An 8,866-nucleotide genomic window follows, 5' to 3' on the forward strand; every position below is an offset into this window, starting at 1 on the left:
TTTACCCGGTATCTGATAGTTTCACATGTACAGAATGCTATTTACATAGCGTGTTGTTTAGACAGATGCTAGGTTCATTGTTTACCTGGTATCCTGGTTTCTTGAGGCACTACACTGTTCTCTCTGCTCTCTATTTATGTGATTATTTACCGTTAATTGTAAGTCACTCTGGATAAGAGCATCTGATTAATGCCTAAATTGTGATAGTAATTGTAAATTGGTATCTCGACTATCTCGAATATTGAGCGTTTTAACACTTATTCTAACAATAAATATCACTTACAGCACCTTTAATATTGACAGGATTCATTATTGCCGCAATATTTGTACTTTTCCCAGTAGCTAGAATGAACAACACAAAAGGGAAATTTAAGGCCTAACGTTACTGCATTAAAAGGTTGAAGGAAAATCAAAGGCTAGATAGTAGCATGGCTGGAACTGTATGATGTATTAAATGGATGCAATTCTAAATGCTTTAGCTGTGCTGTATTTGACCCTGAAAGATAGACCTGACTAGTTCTATTAGACATCTCATATGCCAAATAAAAATCGCCTTTTAAGTCTCTCCCCCCAATGGTAGGGTGACTTCATGATATGTGGGACATATAAGTGGGACAGCTCTACTTTGTAATAATTATTTACTGTAATATCTGCAATATCAATCAATTTCCTCCAGTTAAATCTCTAGGCAGTGCTTTTTGTCTTATGTCCTTCCTAAAACATGTACTTTTCCTTAACATGGAGCATGCAAAGAAAACTGGACATCTATAGTTTGCTACAAAACATACTTACAGTTACCCAGTACAGGCATGTTAGCTTCTTTTTTTTATTGAATACTTTATTAACAGTTTGCAAATAGCACAGTAGTACGATTATACTGCACAATGGTGTTAAAAGGATAAGGGCTCGTTTCCATTGTGGTCCTTATCTGCAATCAATGATTTCAGAATAGTTACTTTATCATATAATATGAGATGTCTTTGTCTCCATACATTAGCATATTCTCTATATTCTTGATTTTCCTGTTCCATTTCCGTATCTCACTTGACTGTTTGTTGTACCCAAAGCATACACCAAGTGATTTAACAGGGCCATTTGGCGACCTTATTCCACCAATCTTTTGGTGGAATATTCTCTTTTTGCCTAATTTTCCAGCAACCAACAGAGATTGCTTCAGTTTTCTTTCAATTCAGTTCAGGGCCTGTACATTTGCCCAAAATCCTTTATAATGCTGTAGTTAATGACTTTTCATCACCAAACAGCAGAGTAGTATTAGCCTCGCGTAGCCAGACTATATCACTGCGTGGATATGAGTCTGGTGCTTCTATGAGGATGTTTTTTCGTTATTCTCCAAGGGGGCGGAATCAAAACAATGGCTCTGGACACAATTGGTTAGACCTACAACTAACTACCAATCACAGTCTCCCATTTTTAATACTGGGCCCTGATTGGTCACCCCAGACTTCTGGAGCAGGAAATGGATTCACAACGGAGCGGTGCCAGACCCAAATCGCAGAGGGCATTTTTTTTTTGCACTGGCATATTCGTCTGGTCCCAGGCTAAAGTAGTATCATCTGTTACTTGTAAGGTTTTAACTTAACGGATAGAACTTCCATCTGATACATTGATACGTGTAGTGTTTTCATTTTGATTAATATACAGTGCTAGAATTTCCATTGCAAAAATAAATTGGATTCTAGACAAAGGGCAACCCTGCCTGCAGTAATTCCACCACTAAGATAGAAGATATCATTCTGTTGTCCATAGTTACTGCACTACTACAGTTTGTATGAACGTTTTTACCCATCTAAGAAACATGCTCCCAAAATTAAATTGTTATAATAATTATTTAAATAAGAACACTAGTCTATACTGTCACATGCCTTTTTGAAGTGTTAAAAAGCACCATGCCAGGCATTTTCCTTCCCTCTGTGTAATCAATCAATAACATCTGTAAAATATGTTCTGTCCAGTGAACCGGTGTTTCCAAGTCCGCTTATTATAAGCGACTTTAGGCTTTTTTCTCTGTGAAGTCGTTTGTAAATGTTGGTAGTTGCGGTAGTTGTGTTTTTAGGGCTTGTTTCTAAAGTGTAGTTTCTTATTTGAGTTTGCTTACTAAATATTGTTTAAACCAGTGGTTCTCAAACATTTTCATGTCAAATACCCCAAATTAATATGTATTTGTTGAATATCACCAATCGTCTCCAGGGACTGCATATGGATGACTGCCACCAGGCACCAGGTTTCAAAGATTTCAAGCATGAAATATTTAATTAACCAGGTCTGAACCGTTTGTGAATGTTAATTTTAAAACATTTAATGATAATTTAGTCATTATGATAGTTGATTCCTCCCCACACACATTTGTGTGTCACTGCTGTTGTATCCTACTGACTCACCTGCCAGACAGGAGCCCCCACCGGGAGAACGTAGAGCCTTTGTCTTACTCCTCCCGCCCAACACTCCCTGCTGACAGTTGCCGCCCCAGCCCATAGGAATATGTGCAGTGACAGATATCACCCTCCCCGCCCGGCTTTGTGTACACAATTGTGTTCACGTGGACGCTCCACTAAGCTGGATGCACCACGGTGGATTCAAACCCACAACCTCCGCGGTGGTTGCTCTAACTCTAACCCTAACCCCCTGCACCACCCGAGGGCCCATGCAGGAGCATATTTCTAGCTGTGACTTTAGCCTATTGGCTAAACACGTGGGCAAGGATTTAAAAATCTTTAGAAAAGAGAATTATAATTTTCCAGTTGTATAACAGCTTGTTCTCTCCTTTAAAAAAAAAAGTAATTTCAAGATATCTCTTCTATGGGAGTTGGCCAGTTGATCATGTGATTGAATTTATGTGAAACACTCTTACAATGTCCCATAGCACTGATACAATTCTGATGTATTGATTGCTTGATTGATTGATTGATTGATTGATTGATTGATTGATTGAATACTTAGTACAGAGTTATGTACACGTATACAATAATGCTAAAAGGATAACACAAAAAGCCCAGAGGGGTTGTTTCCGTTGTAGTCCTGTGTATTCAATTCATCAAGACATACAGACATGCAATACTATACAAGAAATCATCAATACTAGGAGCAGTAAAAGTATATTTACAGAAAAACAGTGGGGGCCATTTCTTTTGGCAAGCTAGAAGACTTGTTTAGGTCCAGTTGCAAACTTTTTCATGTCAAGGACCACCCAAAATGACATATTTGTCCACGGACACCCCCCATCTCAAAATATTTTGTTCCAGGGACCTCCAGAAAAAATGTATACATATTCAAAGATTTGCACACATTTTCATGATCTTCTTAAAAAAAATAGCAGATCTTTGAATAGACAAAGACATCTAAAGTGACACAGATCCGTTCCCTGTCTTCATGGGTTAAAGGGTTGGAGACACGCTCTTTTTGACTGTGTCTGATAAGCCAGTGGTTGTGAAACATTTTCATGTGCGGGTGTCTTTGTGCGTTCGTTGTGCGTGTACGGTTGTGCCTGCAGTGGACTGGCCTGGAGCACAAAACTGGCTGATAAAGGGGTCAGGAGGGGGGGGGGGAAATGGCAAATGGCCAGCAACAAATGGCCAGCAGCATGGCTGTCACAGGTCAAGCGATAAAAACTTCACGACTTCTGATGGAATCTTCTAGATCCATGTTTTCTATAGTTTACAGTTTAGGCATTTAGCAGACGCTCTTAATAAAGAGTGATTTACAGTAAGCAAGGACACAAGATAATAATACAATACAAATAATAAGTAATAAGTAATACAACTGTACGTAACAAGGTATGTTGTCAATCAAGTCAAATTGTTCATCTCAACGTAATAACAATAATAAATAATATAATATGGTGTCATGGACATGACTTCAGAGATCCACAGGGAATCCACAGAGCTGTCACACCCCCTCTCGTTTTCACTTGAACTTTCTTTCTTTCATTTCACTCTCTGAGGTCCCACCCAGGTTCCCTCGCACAAACGGGAGGGAGGGTGGGGGGGGGGGGGGGGGGGGCGGGCAGTAGGGGGACAAAGGTGGATTAGCAGACATACCATCGCACCCGTCTCGTCTGGCCGTCCCATCAGGACCAGAGAGTCCCCGGGCCGGGGTCCACAGATCCCACCAATTAACATGTCACTCAACTCGCCTCCTTTTTTTTCCAGACTCCATGGCTCCATTGGGTGAAATGGCTTAAGCTAAACCCCCCCTCTCCTCCTCCTCCTCCAAACACAGTCCACCCACCTCCACCCATTCTTCCTCCTCCTCCACCCACTGTCCCCTCGTCAGTGGTGGAAAGTAACTAAGAACGTTTACTCTGTAGTAAAGTACAATTTTGAGGCACTTCTGCTTTACTTGAGTATTTTTTTTGAGACAGGTCTTTTACTTTACGTAACATTTTATATCGTGGTATTGCTATCTTTGCTCAAGTAAAGAAAACTCTGAATACCAGTGGTGTAAAGTAACTAAGTACATTTACGTTTTTACAGTTACATTTACTGTACAATTTTGAGGCATTTTTACTTTACTTGAGTATTTTCAATTTTCAATATTTTTACTTCCACTACATCTCAGAGGCAAATATTATACTTTTACTGCACTACAATTATTTGAAAACTTTAGTTACTAGTTTCTCGCGACGCATTGTGAGCTTGTAGATCTGCTATTTTCAAAAGAGTTTATTATAAATGTTATACATTTGAAAACTTTAGTTACTAGTTTCTCGCGACGCATTGTGAGCTTGTAGATCTGCTATTTTCAAAAGAGTTTATTATAAATGTTATACATTTGAAAACTTTTGAAATGGGACATTCTGCATAATGAGTATGAGTGGTGGAGGGAAGACCCTCTGTTATGTCTCTACCTTCTCTCCCATCAGTGGAAAGTTCCTGTAAAAAGAAAGAAAGAAAGAAAGAAAGAAAGAAAGGGCAAAGAGTGCCTGCCGACTGTTGCGTTTGGCTCTATCAGCCGGGAAGAACTGCTGAAAAGAGGAGAGAGTTCAGTGGAATATGTCGTCGTGCATAGCTTAACATCAATTGACACTTGCATGGCTATTTGGAAAAAATGGAGCTGTAATTGTAAATTGGAATGGCATGTTTCCATTGAGACCTTGGAGGTCAACTGCTGCTCATCTTCAGTGTGGTCGCTGTCAGGCAGAGACCTTGTATCTCCATATTTAAGCTTTTTTTATGTTAGCTTGCTTTTTCGTAAATGAATGCCTTACTTCTGCAAAAGTAGCAAAAGTAGCTGATCTACAGGCTAACAAAGTGTCACATTGTGGCAGGTTGTGAGCTCAGAGATGCAAATTCTGCTATTTATTTTTTTTTTTTTTTTAAGAGACAGTTAAAGTGTGTCAGTAGGTTTTATACATAATTGAACCAATGAAAGGTATTACCAAGAGCTCGTGACTAAATAAAACTACATTGGATCCATTGGAACACAGGTTATTTTTTGTAACTTTTCCTGAAAAAGTAACGCTTTTTGGACATACAAGGTTTCCACCTGACATTGACGACATGTGCTTTGGAGTAGTTTAACATGTATGGATAATATCCATACATATAGGACACGGTGTAGAGCTTGGGAAGCTATAAGTGGAGGCCTATTCGGTTCCACTGACTGCTTCCAAGTCGTTTGATAATAATCAGACTGTAATTAGTTCACAATTACTTCACACTGTAATTCATCTTTCATCACAGATTAGATCGTCGCCTGATTGCAACTCCGTGTTTGAGCTATCGAGAAATGTATGAGCAAAAAATATGAACCATCTGGCAGTGGTGTAAAGTAACTAAGTACATATATTCAAGTATTTTACTTAAGTACAATTTTGAGGTATTTTTACTTTACTGGAGTATTTCCAATTTTCAGATTTTTATACATTTGAAAACCTTTGAAATGGGACATTCTGCATAATAGGTTTTACTTTTGTACTTAAAGTATATTTTGATACCAATACTTTTGTGCTTTTACTCAAGTACACATGGTGTAACTCCAAAGGTGAACTAAATCTACTAAAGTGGCCTTGCCCTTTAAGTAAACAATTTGAGTACTTTTTCCACCACTGCAGATTAGATCGTCGTCTGATTGCAACTCCATGTTAGAGATATCGAAAAAATGTATGAGCAAAAAACATGAACCATCTGGTGCGGGGAGGAGGTGGGAGGAGGTGGGATCTCCCTGAAGCTCCGGTTGGTTCCTCAGAAATGTCAAAAAGACGCCACAGCGTCTCCCATGGCTACGCTGTCAGCTCTGACAGATCTCATTAACCCCTGCCGCTCGTCTGCATAATGTCACGGATTAGTTGGGAGGTCTTCTGTGAGGCGGGTTCTCAACGGTCGGTCCGGGGACCACCAGAGGGGTCCAAATGGACCCTTACGGGGTCTGTATACTCTTAAGAGTGTACAAATGGAACCGAATGTTCGGTTCAATTTGTACACTCTCAGTTAAATTAACACACTGAGGATTTTTCAGTAAATTAGGGTGCTATGTATCAAATGGGCGTCCTTGGCGTAATACATATCAAGCTGGGTGGTTCTTGAAATTAACCACCAAACCCTCTATTAGTAAAACGGACACAAACATACACACACACGCGCGCGCGCGAGCACACTCACACACATGGTCACAGAGAGAAGCAGCTGGTCGCGTTGTTTTTACGGCCGTGGAGCCCCAGCAAACAAACACACACGCATACACACACACATAAAAAAGCCCAAAAAAGCTTGCAGCAAGCTGGTATAATATGACTGTGTCGTTTCTTGTTTTATGTCATCATCATCATGGTTCCATAATGCAAATACCCCTTGTGTGCTCTGATGTGGGCTTATTTAAATACGAACCGTACAGTATGGCAAATCTACCCAATCCCTTTTTATTTTTGTATATATTTTGTATCTCCTTTTTTGAAACATCACTGAAAAACCAACAACTCAAACAGCATTTGATAGAGAGAAGCAGCAGCAGCAGACTCGCGTCCCAACGGGATAGCAGCAGCACCCGCCTTGTGAGCCTCCCTCTCTCTCTCTCTCTTTTCAATATTCTGCCTTATTATGTTGTTGTTTCTCCTCTGATCAACAGAAACATTGTTCTATTATTCAGAGGGTTCAGTCAGTGGTAGTATGGCCTGTTCTTCCCCCTCAGAGGGTGCTAACCACCAAATCTATGCATTGATAACATGGAAACGGAGCTCATCAATTAATCATAGTGATTGGAGAGGCTTGCACAACAGTCGCATAATAGTACACTGTTTCCCAAACAGCGGGTAGGGACTCATCTTTGGGTCGTGGACCAATTTTTGTCGCAAGTGAATATCTCCTAATTTCCCGTTATATATATTATATTATTTCAGAAGATTAAACAAAATCTCAACTTTTCATCAAGAATTTCATAAATACAATGAAAAAAGGTTTATATACTATAAGAATATTGAAAACATCTACATGGACCCAGTTAAATGAACACTGAAATCTAATGTTACAGTGAAGATTTGGGTTTCAGAGATGAAAGGATAGTTTCAATGTACAGATAATTTATTTCATAGTATATAGTGGGGGGTCCCTGCGTCATCTCTCTCTCAGCTGAGGGGTCCTTGGCCTGAAAAATGTTGAAGACCCCTGGCATAGAGGAAAGAAAGGAGGGGACCAAGTATAGGCCCCTGGGGGACCCCGGTCAACGAAGTATGAAGGGTGTTAAGTGGTTAAACATCACCAAACCCATGCCTACACTTAATCATACTAACAGAAGCTATAATTCATTTGACTGGTCAGCATATAACCCCTGACAATCAAATAGCATAGATTGCAGAGAGAGTTGGGTGGTTGTCAAGATGCAAAATAATTAAAACATACCAGCAAAAGCAATTAATGTGTGCTACTACTCCACAGCGGCCTCCAACTATTAAAGAGCAATGTGCTCAGAATCATTAATTGAATGCTAAAGAAAATAAAGGTTTCACTTGATTTATGCCGTCTGGTTTCTGTAGAAGAACGTCAGGTTGGCAGACTTGGTTTGCGCTCACAAACGTGTCTGTCTGTCTGTCTGTCTCTCTCTCTCTCTCTCTCTCTCTCTCTCTCTCTCTCTCGCTCTCTCTCTCTCTCTCTCTCTCTCTCTCTCTCCTGCACAGACTGTAACAATTATTCAGCATAACATACACCTAAGAGTTTATTCTAACCTATAAAAAGGTCTCTGTCAAATTAAGTAGTATTGAACAGACATAACAAACCGTGACAGTGGCTGTGATGTATGCACCCTCCAGCCACAACCTGAGATTTCACTGTTTACAATTCCCAAGGAGCAATTCTACTGCATAAATCACAAGACTGTGTATATGAGTGAGTCCAAATTGAGTTCTGACTGCAGAGAGCTGTGGAGTTGCAGTCTCCATAATGCCAAACGGCTGGGTTTGGCATAGGTTGGCAACATCCAGTTGGATGTTGTAACTATAAACTTTTCGCAAAGATTAATATCTATTCCCCCCACCAACTAAATTTAAAGTTTGACCGCATCTCCAAAAACAGTTCAGCCGCGACCACAAACACATTTCGACTCCTCGCAACTGCAAACTTGATTGATTTGAAATGCGTGTGACAGAGCGGGCCCATGGGAGTATGATGATGTGTAGCGGTGTGAAAAGTAGTTTCCACGAGTGCAGGGACGGTGCCTAAATGTACCTTTTTCATCCCAAGATGCAGTGTGTGTCTGTCTGTCTGCGTTGTGATTTAGTGCAAATCAGGTGGTGCTGAAAATCCTATTTCATAACCTCCAAATGTGCCCCCTGCTGCCTACCCAGGTAATAGAGTTCCCGGAGAGTCCTATTTGAGTTGTGCTGGGCTGGAGGGAGGGGAGGGGGAGGGGAGGGAGGAGC

The sequence above is a fragment of the Gymnoscopelus microlampas genome, assembly GCF_963454915.1.
Source record: "Gymnoscopelus microlampas genome assembly, chromosome: 9".
In the NCBI taxonomy this organism is placed as follows: domain Eukaryota; kingdom Metazoa; phylum Chordata; class Actinopteri; order Myctophiformes; family Myctophidae; genus Gymnoscopelus; species Gymnoscopelus microlampas.